Raw genomic sequence first — 16004 nt, 5'->3', positions numbered from 1 at the left:
GTCTGTAAAATGTTTTTTGCATGTTTTGGCCTGAGACACTTGGTGTTGGTAGACATTTTAAAAATTCATAAAGAAAAAAAATAAAATAAAACTTTTCTGCAAATTCTTGTTCTACATCCCCCCCTGTGGTCACCCAGCCGGCACATGACCGACCTTCAACGTTAAAATATGGTTGAAATAATGACGGTTGTTGTTTCAACGTTGAAACAACGTTGATTCAACGTTTAAAACTGAACGGTTGAAAAACAGCCAGCACATGACCAACCTTCAACATTGAAATATGGTTGATATAATGACAGTTGTTTTAATGTTGAAACGATGTTGAAAATGTTTAAAGCTAAATGGTTGAAAAAGGTTAACAAACTTTTAAATTATTTATATTAAATTATTTACTATTATTATTATTTTAATAGCATTTTACAATATTTTAATCATGATACCTTTTCTAAAATCTAAAACTAGGCTATATGTTAAATATTATCATCATTAACAACAATAAAACTAAATACATTTCGCTGCTTTATCACACTGAAACAATTCCTATTGGTGGTTTTACTTTATTGCTTATTGCTTTACTGCATGAATGTATAATCTGGCTGTCATCCAGGAAACTGGACAATGAAATGGTTCGCGCCTTTCTACATTTGAAAATATGACGGTTATTATCGTCTTTCTGTGAGTGAGGCGGCTGACTGTGAGCTGCTGCTCGTTGTCGGTCCCTAATTATTTAATATTTGCCTGTTACATTTTTTTTTTTTTTTTGAGCGAATTTGAGTTGTGACATGTCAATGGAGAACAAAAACTAATGTGAACACAAGAAGGGTCAGAGGTGTTCTGAGAGGTCCTGGGGCCTGATGTATAAACGTTGCGTACGCACAAAATGGGCATAGAAATATGCGTACGCATTTTTCCACGCACATATCGGGATTTATAAAAAATAAACTTGGCGTAAATAAGTGCGCACCGTAAGGATGCTCTTGACCGTGCGTACGCACTTCTTTTTCCTGGAGTGAGAAAAGTAATTAAGCAAAACAGCGATTTTAAACTCTGTTTTCATGTCGATATACACATTTACATTAAATACTCCACTCGCAATAATGGATATAAACACTGAAATTACATAATTTTCCAAAAAAAAAAAAAAAAACTTAATTACATATTTTTTTTTAACAATAGGCTAAAAAAAATTCCTGTGGTATGTTGTTTTAATGACAGCGAGGAGTAATAAATCATCTTTAAACTAAACTACAGATCACATGTTATGAGAAATATTTTAGTGAGAACAATGATCAATTGATGCCCACTTACTTCGATATTATGATGGACAATATGATAACAAAACCCCCAAAAATATATCACACACATATATAAAAAAAAAAATAATAAAAAAAAAAAACATTTAAAAACACATGTAAAATAATAACGCACAAAACTGAAAAACAAATGCAATTTTTTTTTTAAATAACAAACAACGCGGGTCATGGATCGAAAAATAATAAAGCGTGAATCAAAAATGTAAAACACATTTAAAATTATATTGCACAAAACTGAAACATGAATTCAAAATTTTCGAAAATCGCAAACAAAATCAGGTTTCCTGCTCATATGTTATTTTTTGTGTGCTTATGGTCTTTTCCCCTTTGCTCTTGTTTCCACGTTCTGCGCTTGCGTTTCTAAATGTTGCGGTTAGAGTTTCATGTAAATCAGGGCGGGCTTCAGCGCCACCATTGGGCCACAAGTTCTAGATTGACAGCTGCTCCTCTAGCCAATCAGTCCAAGGGGGAGTTGACGTCACTCCAATGCGACTCGTGGCTGCTGTGGCAGGTGTGTGAAGCTGGATAACCAGCGTCAGCAGGCAAATCCCGGACGATCTCAGGTAATTAGCCATAAATATTTTGTTAATGGGGTGACAGAAACATTCACTTTGTGTGTATGATATTTTCTGCAAGCTCTGTGTAGTCCGAGTAGGCCGATATGTAGCCCGCTAACACGTGTCTTGTTAGTTTGGTTTAGTGAGCAATACTTTATATTTTAGGCAGTAGGGCTGCACTATAAATCGCACGCGATATTTGATGCGCAGCTTGTCAGTAAAGCCGGTTCTGTAATCAGCGGTAAATCTCCATCACCTGCGCACTTTCATGGAGCAGCATTTACTACACAGAGCCGTGTATGCTGCTCCATGTGAAAGCGCGCAGGTGATGGAGAATTACGCTGATTACAGAACCAGAATGCAAATACAGTATTTTATGTGTTATATTGCGGTTGTAGCTAGAAGGGATACAGCTATATGAAACCAACATTAAATAATTTTTTCTACCAATTAGATTGTGTTTTTATTAAAGTTAACCCCTACCCCAACCCTACCCTTACAGTAATGCAGATACATTAAAAATCATTGTTTAGCACGAGAAAAAGGACTCGATATTGATGTGCGTAAACCCTGGTAGGAAATGTCAGGACACCACCCTTTACGGACAAGACGCGCATTAAATAGTATCGCGTGCAATTTATCGTGCAGCCCTACAGTGCCTAAAATATAAAATATTGCTTACTAAACCAAACTAACAAGACACCTGTTAACGAGCTAGATATCGGCCTAGTCGGACTACACAGAGCTTCCAGAAAATATCATAACACACAAAGTGAATGTTTCTGTCACCCATTAACAAAATATTTATGGCTAATTACCTGAGATCGTCCGGGACTTGCCTTCTGACACTGGTTATCCATTCTCACACTTCACACTATTAATCACGGGATTGGGACGGGACAGGAAAAAATGTCAGCGGGAGTGGGCGGGACCGGGAATCGTAATAACACTTTGATGATGATCCCCAACTTTATACACAATTATAGCCTACCTTTTAAATAAACTATAAACTGTAGGCTTATATTTTAATTTTGAACTCAATTCTACTTCCCCTGTGTCTTTATGTTCTCCTCCTGTCTGCTTTGGTGTGGCTGGTTCAGTGAATGACCCTGCGCGTGAAGGACAGATTGTTAATGGCTGGTCTATGTGGTAATACAGTAGCCTACATCGGGCAGGACATCCAAAAGCCCAGCTATCATTCATAGACCTCAAATATAGCTTTTCAGCTAAAAGATGTATGTAGTCACAACTTTACATGGCCCGATCAATCTAATGTTAACCCACAGAAATGTGCGCTATTGAAGTGTGTGCGCAAACTGAACAGCAGCGCGGCTCACAGCAGGACAGATAGAGGCAACCGGTGCTCTCACTGGCTCTTAAAATACTCCGTAATCTTTGGTCATACAGATAAAAGTAATAAATCTTTCGAATCCGTATACGTTCATTTGTGTGCACTCAGAATAACAACGAAACGTTGTGCTTCCGTAAAATAATTAAAGCAAACGATGCGGTTTCTTGTGCTTCGAAACTCTGTATGAAAAATAAATCTATAGACAGTGAAATGTCTACGCTCAAATGAAAAAAATAAATAAATAAATAAAATAGAAAACGTGTGTTAGCATGGATGTTTTACATTAAATTTAATGTGTGTGCAATGCACAATGTGCATTAAGATGGCTTTCAGTTCAATGAAATAACAAAAAAAACTACATTTTGAATTTTTTTATTTAACTAAAGTGGGCATGCTGTGATCTGTACTGTATTTTATTGTTATTTTTTTGTGACAGATTCCGGCCAAAAAGAAATACAACATAGTGGGAGGGAACGAGTCATTCTTCCGGGATTGAAACGGGAAGGGATTTTCCCCCAGTTTTTTTTTTTGTGTGATTGGGACGGGATGGGATCTTTTTTTCCGCGGGAGTGGGACGGGAGAGATTTGAAAACGTGTCGACCTCTACTTCCCACACCTGCCACAGTGGTAAATCCAGCCACGAGTCGCATCGGAGTGACGTCAACTCCCCCTTGGACTGATGTGGCTGCTCTGGCAGGTGTGTGAAGTAGAGGGTGATCTACCGTCCCACTCCCGCAAAATAAAATCCCATCCCGTCCCAATCACACAAAAAAGCTGGGGGAAAATCCCTTCCCGTTTCAATCCCGGAAGAATGACTCACGTTCCCTCCCAACTATGTTGTATTTCTTTTTGGCGGAATCTGTCACAAAAAAATAAAATACAGTACAGATCACAGCATGCCCACTTTAGTTAAAATAAAAATTCAAAAATGTAGTTTTTTTATTTTATTGAACTGAAAGCCATCTTAATGCACATTGTGCATTGCAAACACATTAAATTTAATGTAAAACATCCATGCTAACACACACGTTTTCTATTTTATTTTATTTTTTTTCTATGAGCGTAGACATTTCTCTGTCTATAGATTTATTTTTCATACACAGAGTTTCGAAGTTTCTCGCTCAAATTCACATGACCGAGACGACAGAAACCTCATCGTTTGCTTTAATTATTTTACAGAAGCACAACGTTTCGTTGTTATTCTGAGTGCACACAAATGAACGTATACGGATTCGAAAGATTTATTAATTTTATCTGTATGACCAAAGATTACGGAGTATTTTAAGAGCCAGTGAGAGCACCGGTGCCTCTATCTGTCCTGCTGTGAGCGCGCTGCTGTTCAGTTTGCGCACACACTTCAATAGCGCACATTTCTGTGGGTTAACATTAGATTGAGCGGCCATGTAAAGTTGTGACTACATACATCTTTTAGCTGAAAAGCTATATTTGAGGTCTATGAATGATAGCTGGGCTTTTGGATGTCCTGCCCGATGTAGGCTACTGTATTACCACATAGACCAGCCATTAACAATCCGTCCTTCACGCGCAGGTCATTCACTGAACCAGCCACACCAAAGCAGACAGGAGGAGAACATAAAGACACAGGGGAAGTAGAATTGAGTTCAAAGTTAAAATATAAGCCTACAGTTTATAGTTTATTTAAAAGGTAGGCTATATTTGTGTATAAAGTTGGGGATCAAAGTGTTATTACGATTCCCGGTCCCGCCCACTCCCGCTGACATTTTTTCCTGTCCCATCCCAATCCCGTGATTAATAGTGTGAAGTGTGAGAATGGATAACCAGTGTCAGAAGGCAAGTCCCGGACGATCTCGGGTAATTAGCCATAAATATTTTGTTAATGGGTGACAGAAACATTCACTTTGTGTGTTATGATATTTTCTGGAAGCTCTGTGTAGTCCGACTAGGCCGATATCTAGCTCGTTAACAGGTGTCTTGTTAGTTTGGTTTAGTAAGCAATATTTTATATTTTAGGCACTGTAGGGCTGCACGATAAATTGCACGCGATACTATTTAATGCGCGTCTTGTCAGTAAAGGCGGTGTCCTGACATTTCCTACCAGGGTTTACGCACATCAATATCGCGTCCTTTTTCTCGTGCTAAACAATGATTTTTAATGTATCTGCATTACTGTAAGGGTAGGGTTGGGGTAGGGGTTAACTTTAATAAAAACACAATCTAATTGGTAGAAAAAAAAATATTTAATGTTGGTTTCATATAGCTGTATCCCTTCTAGCTACAACCACAATATAACACATAAAATACTGTATTTGCATTCCGGTTCTGTAATCAGCGGTAATTCTCCATCACCTGCGCGCTTTCACATGGAGCAGCATAACGGCTCTGTGTAGTAAATGCTGCTCCATGAAAGTGCGCAGGTGATGGAGATTTACCGCTGATTACAGAACCGGCTTTACTGACAAGCTGCGCATCAAATATCGCGTGCGATTTATAGTGCAGCCCTACTGCCTAAAATATAAAGTATTGCTCACTAAACCAAACTAACAAGACACGTGTTAGCGTGCTACATATCGGCCTACTCGGACTACACAGAGCTTGCAGAAAATATCATAACACACAAAGGGAATGTTTCTGTCACCCATTAACAAAATATTTATGGCTAATTGCCTGAGATCGTCCGGGATTTGCCTGCTGACGCTGGTTATCCAGCTTCACACACACCTGCCACAGCAGCCACGAGTCGCATTGGAGTGACGTCAACTCCCCCTTGGACTGATTGGCTAGAGGAGCAGCTGTCAATCTAGAACTTGTGGCCCAATGGTGGCGCTGAAGCCCGCCCTGATTTACATGAAACTCTAACCGCAAAACATTTAGAAACGCAAAGCGCAGAACGTGGAAACAAGAGCAAAGGGGAAAAGACCACAAGCACACAAAAAAATAACATACGAGCAGGAAACCTGATTTTGTTTGCGATTTTGGAAAATTTTGAATTCATGTTTCAGTTTTGTGCAATATAATTTTAAATGTGTTTACATTTTTGATTCACTCTTATTATTTTTCGATCCATGACCGCGTTGTTTGTTATTTTAAAAAAAAAATTGCATTTGTTTTTCAGTTTTGTGCGTTATTATTGTACATGTGTTTTTAAATGTTTTATTTATGCTTATTATTTTTCGATCTATAACCTCAATACATTCCCCTGCATCCTAAAAACAAACGGACACTGCTGTATTCAGTGGTCAAACGGTCCATTGTCCGGTATAGGACCAATGATAATAGCTTACTGTACAACCGCAGCTGCACGGAGGTGTTGATGTCGTGTGAAGGCATCAAACACAACATAATGAAAAATACCACTATGTTTGAAGGATATAACTAGGAGGAAACGACGGTAAGATTTGCACCTTTCCTTTTTAAAATACTTTGTCAGTGACAAGCCGAAATCAGACAATTGTGTTTACACTGCAGTAAATATGGACTTATCTGTTTCCACTAAAAAAAAGCTAAAAAGATGTTCATCAGCAAAAACTGCATACATTTAATTTGATTTTTTTAAAACAATTGAAATACTATTTGGCCAGTGGAAAAGAATGAGATCAACTCTATTCTAAAATATATCTGAAAACAACTTTAAACCATCTTGTGTTTATGGATATTTTCATATATATATTATTAAACATAACAAGGATACTGGATAATTTTTAGCAATAAAAATTAAAGTGTATGGCACAAATGGCATTATAGTCCCCATCTCATATTTCCTTAATGTCTCAGTGTTAAACATCGTGTCACGTGCATGGGAATATGCATGGAAATGATATGCAGATGAGGTTATGCAAAGTAAAACAAGGCGTTGTAAGCTCCATGTATGGTGATTTCGGGGAGGAGTCTAGTTAAAGATGCACATACATACAATCTTCCCCTGACTGGGATTTATAAAGGAATTTTTGCGCAGGTTCTGGCGTACGCATGGTTTTATAAATCTGAAAACTTTTGTGCGTACGCAAATTCTGCCTTATGTGCGTACTCACACTTTAAGGATGAAATCTACGCAAAGTTTTATAAATGAGGCCCCTGGTAAAATAAGGTAAGAAAAGCACTATCTTTATTATCTTTTGAAAATAGTAAAGTATATCATTACCAGAGTTCATAAATGGGTAACTTAAAGGACATGTAACCTGCAGAAGATAAATACCTGTGTGTGTATTTTTGTATTGCTTTATCACAGATGCTCAAGTTAGATGCTCATCTGATGTTGCTGTGTTGCTGGTAGGTTATGTGTTAATGCCAGTCATTTAGAGATTTTTCCACATTTTCCTGATATGAATCCCATGCATTAGGTGTGTTATATATGTTTTTATTCTTATAATGGTCTTTTAATAGTCTAAGTGTTTTCTGAAACATAATTGCAAATGTCGGTACAATTTAAATGAATTAATGAAAATAAATTAAAAATTTAATTAGGATTGTTTATAGCAGTGGTTCTCAAAGTGTCAGGCCCCCTCTAGTGGTTACGCAGGGGAATCACTAAATATAAATTAATGTTAATCAATTTTAATTTAAATCTTTGAGTACGTCTTTTGTTGTGTTTTTTACATTTAAGTACAGTACAGTTATCTAACTTTAGTTATAACACATTTTAAATTTAACCTTTAAGTTTTCATTTACCTGTATCTAAGCACAGTGCAGTTTTAATGCTCAAACTGTGTATTTACAATGTTAAAGTGGCTGACAACAATAAATATTCTTATTAGAAATAAAACTGCCTCATTTTTGTACTGTAGCTGAATAGTTAGGCCTACTAGGCTGCTGAAATTTAATGTTGGTCATTATGGTGGAACTTAGAGAGACAGATATTTTCTGAAGTAGTACTTGGTATAAAAAGTTTGAGAACCACTGGTTTAAAGAAATTGTATAAAATGAAATCCTGCTTTTTAAGAACTTTTCAGTAAACCATTTCTTCTTTCCCCTTGTAGAGTCATTAAGGATCCATCTTATTCTTGAAACATTGCTAAGAAATCGTTCATCTGCTACACTGCACTGTCACTTCTGGTAGAGATTCATGGACCTTTTGTGATAGGTTGTGATTTTACTTAGTTTAATAAAAATGTACTTGTTTTACTACACTGTATTTCTAGTGTTTCTGATTAAAAACAGTGTAACTGAGGGCTCTGAAAACACTGCTTGTAAATAATTTGTTGTAAACTTTCATCTGAATACATTAAATAAGTGTTTAATGAATAGTGTTGTGGTTGCACTTTGTTTCCAACCCCACTGTTACTGAAGTGTAAATTGAAAATATTGTGTGATTTATTTTGCATTCAGTTTAATATATTTCACAATATCAAAGTTGATATTTTATGAGGATTTATTTTTGGTGTTTTAATTTATACAGAACAGTACAGAAAGTGCACAAGTGGGAGAGAGTGGAGAGGACAGCGTCAGAAAGGACAATAAAAAGGACAATAAAAGATCAGCTGGTTTCAGTCATAAAAGGTACAAAGGTTTCTCTAGCAAGTGCCGCACAAAATATGCATTTATATGCAAAGATATGCCAAATTATTTAAAAAAAAACCTTTAAATATTATTGTATTTGGATTGTTCTTCTACATGTTTTTAACAATACATCCATACATACTCTGCAAAATAAAGTTTGTGTTTATTTTCATCTGTTTTATACAGTATGTTTCCAAAATAAAACTGTTGTTTTACACAATTATGAGCATGTGGTAGTTTATTGAAGTTGATTGTGAAGCCCTTGCTGCCAGTCATTTGATTTTTAGCCTTTATCATGTACAGTGTTGATCTAAATGCAAACTAGGATCTAATTGAACATACAATGGTGTATTTATGTAACACCCACAAGGGCCAAATAAAACAGAGAAAAAAAAAAAAAAAAAAAAAAAAAAAAAGGAAAAAAAAAAAAAAAAGAGATCGATCAAAGACAATAAGTCATAGAAAAAAAACGAATTCTTTATTAAACAATACCATAAAATTATTCAGGACATGAACTGATTCAGCTAACAGGGGGAACAGTTTCTTAAATTGACCAACTAGGAACACAAAGAAACCTGAGCTACCTATACAGGAGACATTTCACTGCATTCTAGGAAAACCACAGCAAACCCCCATATGCCCTTCACTACAAACTGGAATATGTGATACACGTTCACAATTAGTAACCACCAAATCGACCCACAAGACTTCTATAAGGGTTCTATTAAATTGTACTCCTAGTTCTCCACCAATCACGATGGGAAAATACCCCCTGCTGCTTGATCAAGGGTAAAGAACAGCTTAGATTAAATACATGAAGAAAAAAAAAAAAAAATACATCAACAATTCCACTAGCCAGCCACCAATACAAACAAAAAGACCATAAACAAACAACAACCACACCTAAAGCTGGCTAGGAAATTAATTATCACAAATAAGTCAGGGAGCAGTCACTTTCACAACTATCACATAAAACCAAACAAACATAACACAAAAAAATAATATACGAGAACAGCGACTAGCAATCAACATCCAACACCCTATACAGAATTAGAATATTTTTCATGAGTGTCAGTCCATCCAAATAACAAAAAAAAACAATAAACTCAAAATTACTAACCATACCTTTAAGGTGCACAGCCAAACAAATACATGATGGTCCTGAATTTATTCCATCAGGTAAACAGTTCTAAAATGTAATACAATAACCATATTACCATCATTACAAACTTATACCCCCATGAATGGATTCAAATACCCTCAATTAAAAAAACAATTAAATCTATACTGGTGCTGGTGACTCCATCGGTACAATAAAACATCCCTTGTAGTAGTACACCACAAAAATACAGGCTTACGCACAATTGCGAGAAAGCGCTACACCACAGGACACCCAGCCCCACAACGGCTACTAGCCAAACAGCTAACTGGTGCTACAAGGACCCCAGCTGCCTTTCCATATTGCCCTGTCCTTTAAATTTGGCCAACCCTATCAGCAAGCTGCAATGGGATTGGTAGTGGCTCCCCAATCACCCCTCCCCTTCTCCTGCTTACCTTGCTACATATAAGCTGTGTCCCAAAAGTTGAGTGTGCACACTTCGAAGGCCACGGACTTCGAAGACCAGACCTCCGAAGTGCACGAAGGGTTCTCCGAAGTGCGTGAGATGCTCCGCCTTCACAGGATTTCCTAATTCCGTGACCAGGTGAGAGAAGAGCGCTTACGAGAGGACAGTCCTGCCAGGATAGGTGGAGGCAGAATTGCTCGTTTTTGTTTTTTTGATTTACTCATAATGGAGGAGACATTGATGTACCTCAGGCTTAGCCAAGACCGAGGCCAGGTAAACTACACTGGTTTGCTGCGTCTTTTGTCGGATTACAACTTTAAATGCAGGTACTGGCTTGGAGCTTGCTTGAATAATGTAATGATACATACGAAAAACTACAAAATACACACCATAGCAGTTCAAAACTGCTGACTGATATCTTACAAAGGTGCAATTTTATGTAGTTTATTGTCTTGACCATATGTAGACAGGTTTGCAACCCCTATTTTTAGGCAGTTAACCATAAAAATAAAACTGTATTTAAAAAAAATAGAGCATAGTACAGCTTAATGTCCAGCAACTTTAAATTTAATAACCTTGAGCATATTTAGAAGTAAACTGCAACATACACATAAGTGCAGCAGTATCATTAATGTAAAACCATCCTGACAAATTATTTTTTCAAGACAATACTGCACATACCTTTACTTTTACTCTCAATACCTTAAGTATATTAGAGTATGCAAGATAATACTTTTACTTAAAGGATAGTTCAGCCAAAAAGTAAAATTGTGTAATCATTTACTCACCCTTCAGTTGCTCCAGGTTTGTAATTTATATTTTTGGGTTTAAAAGGTTTTAAATATGAGTAGTAGTTTTTCCCCAATATGGTATTGGTAGTTACTAAAAGTAGTTTACTAAAGTATGTCAATATTTCCTGTACTAATTACGTTGTCATAGCTCTAAACAATTTCTCTTTTCCTTCTTTCCCTAAATCAGACCAGACCCCTGTACTGCAGGATAAAGCTGAATGTGGCAGTGCTGGACAGTGTTTAATGGTTTTGTTCTGAGCAGGGAGCCCCTGACTGTGCTGCTGGATCTACTGGGAAGTGAACGGCAACAGTGATGGTGTGCCACGATCCAGACCCTGGTGTTTCTGATCTGTCTGCCAGCGGTACATCATACAGATGGTCTCCAGAGTGTTTGACATGTGCCTCGTTCCACTGTCACCGCACTGTCCTCCGAGTCTCTGAGGAGGTGCTGGCCTTCACCAAGAGACTGACCTCCTGAAGACCCCAGAACACACGGAGGCAGCGCTGGGCTCAAACTGATGCTGTTTTTCTGATGTTAAACCTAAGCTATGTTGTAAATAGTTGTAAAAAGTACTTTCTATCATGTATAGAACAATTTGTTTCAATGTGTAAAAAAGTATTTACAGGACAAACAAATAAACATATAAAAGAATGTTTTGTGAAAAAATTGTTACATTAAAAAAAATTAACAATGTACATAAGCACTTTTCTTTTATTTACACGTGAATATGCAAAACAAAAATACAAAATGTACAGAAAGTACTCAGGCTTATTTACGAATAAATTACACACAAAAAAAATGAATAATGTATACAATTTATGCTTTTCATTTTTAACTTGCATCACAAAAATAAACTACAGAAATTAGGTTGTTTCATTGACAATATGACATTTAAAAAATACATTGCAAAAACTGTAATGTACTCATTTTTTCCCCACTGTTTTCTCTTGGCTAATGAAGAATGTATTGTCCATTCGCTCCCACACCTGTCTCAGGACACTTCACAAATAAACCATGCCTGTTAACAACAAAAACACAAGCTTACTTTCTCCAGAATAGTATTAAAACAAAAGAAAATGGAAACACTTATGAAAAAAGACAGGTTTGCAATCTTAACATTAGAAAATATGACACAGCAGGACATGCATACAAAATACTGAAGTGCTAAAGTTTGGTTAAAACATAGACATCTCTTGCATGACAGCACTTCAAAAACCCAACAAAGGGAAAGACCATTGTCTTATATAGTGGCTGTCTTATTGTTTGTGGGCTTTATGTTAAAAAAAAACCCTGGCTTTAAACACTTTCGCTATAGGTATTTGAGTAAATGAAAACACAATACTTACATTTCAATGTGAATTCCTCCACAGAACTCTCACCTGCCTCTGAATATAAACACCTTCGTCATATGCACGCAAGTGATTCTGGGATATGGTAGGGTGCGAAGTGTCTATAAGATGTACACTTCATTTTCATGGGAAATGAAGGGCGCATTTGAAGTCGCTTTCGAAATTCGTCAGCCTTAGTAGTGACGCTCAGACGCATTCGCACTTCAAATGCGCACTTCGGAGTCCATGCACTTAAGTTTGGGACACAGCTATAGGCTACATGGTGCAAGGTACACGGTGAAACAACGTCGTGTTATCAACGTTGATTCATTTTGCAAAATCAACACCTAATTCAAACGTTAACCCAAGGTCTCCAGAACGACCATTATTCAACCAAAGACGGTTGAAACAGTGTCGCGATTTCAAACGTTGATCCAATCTGCAAAATCGAAAGGTTATTCAACGTTGATTCAAACCTGGTACCTGACGTTGTTTCAACGCTGAATCAACATTGAAATACCGGCTGCGCATTTTCATGTTGCTGTACTGTTTCATTCTTTAATAACTGCTTGCCAAAATCATTACTAATGCTATTTACCTCGCTATACATTCATATTTTAAAAAAATCATAAAAATATTAAATCAAATAGTTTTCTGCAAACTCCACCAGATTCCTTTTCTATCTCCCCAAACTGTGTTGATTTTCATGTTGCTGTACCGTTTCATTCTTTAATAACTGAATGCCAAAGTCATGACGAATATATAATAAAATCCATTTCTGTTTTGCAAGACAAAAGGCGTTTCCATCGAGCGAAGCGACCGCTGCTGACTGACATCTCATAAAATAATACAATTTACAGCACAGTGAAGACTTTATAAATGAAATATTAAATGTATACAAACCTTTATTTCGCTGTAGAAGTGCACCAAATCGACGGCGCTGAGAACAGCTCTCTTCTGTGTTCTTCTGACTGTAACTCTCGGATGTTTCATCAGATACAAGCTCAACCCAGCGTTAAAAATCACCCAACAACTTAGTTACAGAAAAACTACCCAGCACCTGGGTAAAAATATTAAAAACAACCCAATAAAATGACCCAACAGGCTGAACCAGCATTTTTGAGTTTTCTGTGTGTCTAAACCACTGCAGCTTTAGCGAGATCCGAGCAAACAAAACCGAAAGCATCGCTCCCACACAGCTGAGCTTCCTGAGTCTGGAATGATGGAGCCTCCCACTCTGATGAGGATCACTGCTCTTTATTGCCCTCTGCTGGTTTTTCTTTTAAAGCAGACTGAGCTGTCAGGAGATGTCGGTCTGTTAGCTTGCAGACACTTGGATAAAAATTTTAGAGTCCAGATACAGTCAAATAATGAGGACATAAGAAATAAAAAGAGAAAACTTTCCACCAAATACTGTGCTGCTTCTGACTGTGTGGCTCCACATACAGCTGTGTCTGATGTTTAGAGGGACTGACATTTATTTTCAACAAGATCTCTGATGATTTTCCATCTGATCTCAACAGTCTGAGCAGCAGATTTCAGCTCCGATTCTGACTGATGCAGCTTACCTTTTAATATTTCATCATATTATTATCAATAAATCATTATTTTACGGAACACAGTAAAATAACTCGGAAAATACTTAATTCATACAGAATACAAACCAACTAAATGTATCTTTATTTGTTGCTTTTCTTTACAGTACATGCTCTGTCAGATTTACAAGAATAATGCAAATCCATTATTCAGCAGACAAAATAATCATATACATATATTATTTAAACATGTGTTTTTAAATTGAAAATTGTACAAAATATACATATGTACAAGAACACTGTTGTTTGGCCAAGATAAAACGTTATAAATAATCAAAGCTTAGTTATTAAAAATAATTATTAAACAGTTTTTGGCATTTTAATGAATCATTTATTAAAAACTTATTAAGATCTGGAACAGCCGTATCAAATCTTGGCAGAAATCTTCCACTTAGCATGGCACATTTCCATGAATTATCTCTTTAAATAAAAATGAAAAAAAAAAAAAAAAGTTGCAGAAAGTTTTGTGTGAGTTAGTGTTAGAGGCTACTAGAATACAGCGGGGCACCGACACTGATCTTGCATACCCCTCGGCAAATGTGCAGTTGCGCTCCTGGTTGCAAATAGGCTATTAAACATGTTTTAGGCTAAAATGCATGGCCTGTGTTTCACTAGCTCTGTTCCCATGGACACAGTCCTGTTTGTTTGTTGGTTTCTACAGCTGGACACAGAGAATTAAGAGTTAATTCATTTAAAAATGAAAAATCTGTGATTTACTCACCCTCACATTGTTCCAAACCCATAAGACTTTCACTGTGTCCATTATAATCAGTGATGCTGCACTAGCGCTGGCTCGACTCGACATGACAAATCCTGACAGTAAACTGATGCCTCGCTCTGTTTATGACGTACTGACACAAAGTTCAAAATGATTTGTAAAGGTCACTTTGTCGCGTCCAGTGTAGACAGCCTCAAGCTGCTGCGGCATGATGTGTCAACATGTCGTGTCCAGTAGTTTTTTTTTTTTTTGTAATGAATCTTGAGACATTTCTGTTCTGTCCACCCATAGAAAGTTTAGATAACCAAAAATTTGTTGTTTTTTTGTTTTTTCTTGTGAAGAGATACAACTGCTTTCTATGATGAACAGATTTAATTCATGTTTTTATTCACATATAAACACACACATTTCATACGGATTAATTTTATGACACATTTATGACTTTTTTTTTTAGATCTTCTAAGTTTTGGTTACATGGACTGTCACTGAAGGGAAGGAAAGCTTTCAGGATTCATTATGAAATATCATAATTTGTGTTTTGAAGATAATCAAAGTCTGATAGATTGGATCTACAAGAGGGTGAGTACATGACAATTATTATGACGATTTCCCTGAAAAATGAAGTGAAATGAAATGTATTGAAATCTTGAAAAGTTTACAATGTTGACACTAAATCTAATGTTTTTTTGTTTGTTTGTTTTTTTTTGTTTTTTTTAAATTTGTCCAAATATTAGAGACTGTCTTTCTTCTTCTTTTTTTAAAATAATTTTTATTTATTTATGTATTTATTTTTTAAGTTAATGCAAGTCCATCTGGACTGTGAGCGGGTTTAGTCATTAATTTTGTTGTATGAATGTTCTATTCTGGAATGTTATGCTTTTATTAAGCAAGTTTTAAAGCAATTTCATTATTAACTGTTGTAAATTCTTCCTCAGATTTCTATGCAAAAAAGTGGAAATTGTGTCAGTGAGTACTGAAGATTTCACTGTGATGTAATAAACATAATGTTTGACACTCAAGAGTGTAAAAAGTTTTTTTTTTTTTCTTCTTCTCCAAACAAGGTACAATTTAGATTTGTATTTATCTGGATATTTGATTTAAAAATGTGTACAAATTTAAGTTAATCCAAATAGATGTATACTGATAATTTGTGATACAATCAAAAAAATATATTTTGTTGATAGTGAATTTTTAGTTTCAGTTGACTTTAGAAATTTGATTTGGTCAAACTTAATTTTTTTTTTTTTTTCAGTTAAGAAAAAGTAAACCGATTACTTGTAACAAGACGAATTTTTTTTTTTTTAAGTTGG

The 16004-nt window shown here is 36.1% G+C and overlaps 1 protein-coding gene across 1 annotated transcript in view; it reads right to left on the bottom strand.

The window, feature by feature from the left end:
* The window catches only part of LOC109076602 (NACHT, LRR and PYD domains-containing protein 12-like), a 70791-nt gene extending 60270 nt beyond the window's left edge, over positions 1-10521 (bottom strand). The window contains exon 1 of the mRNA XM_042746018.1: positions 10251-10521. The gene's annotated coding sequence lies outside the window, so the exon portion shown is untranslated. The remainder of the gene's footprint in view (positions 1-10250) is intronic.
* Positions 10522-16004: the final 5483 nt, after the last annotated feature.

This window comes from Cyprinus carpio, chromosome B19, assembly GCF_018340385.1.
Source record: "Cyprinus carpio isolate SPL01 chromosome B19, ASM1834038v1, whole genome shotgun sequence".
Taxonomy (NCBI): domain Eukaryota; kingdom Metazoa; phylum Chordata; class Actinopteri; order Cypriniformes; family Cyprinidae; genus Cyprinus; species Cyprinus carpio.
The sequence above is the reverse complement of the archived record's forward strand: the minus strand, read 5'-3'. Positions and strand labels throughout refer to the sequence as shown.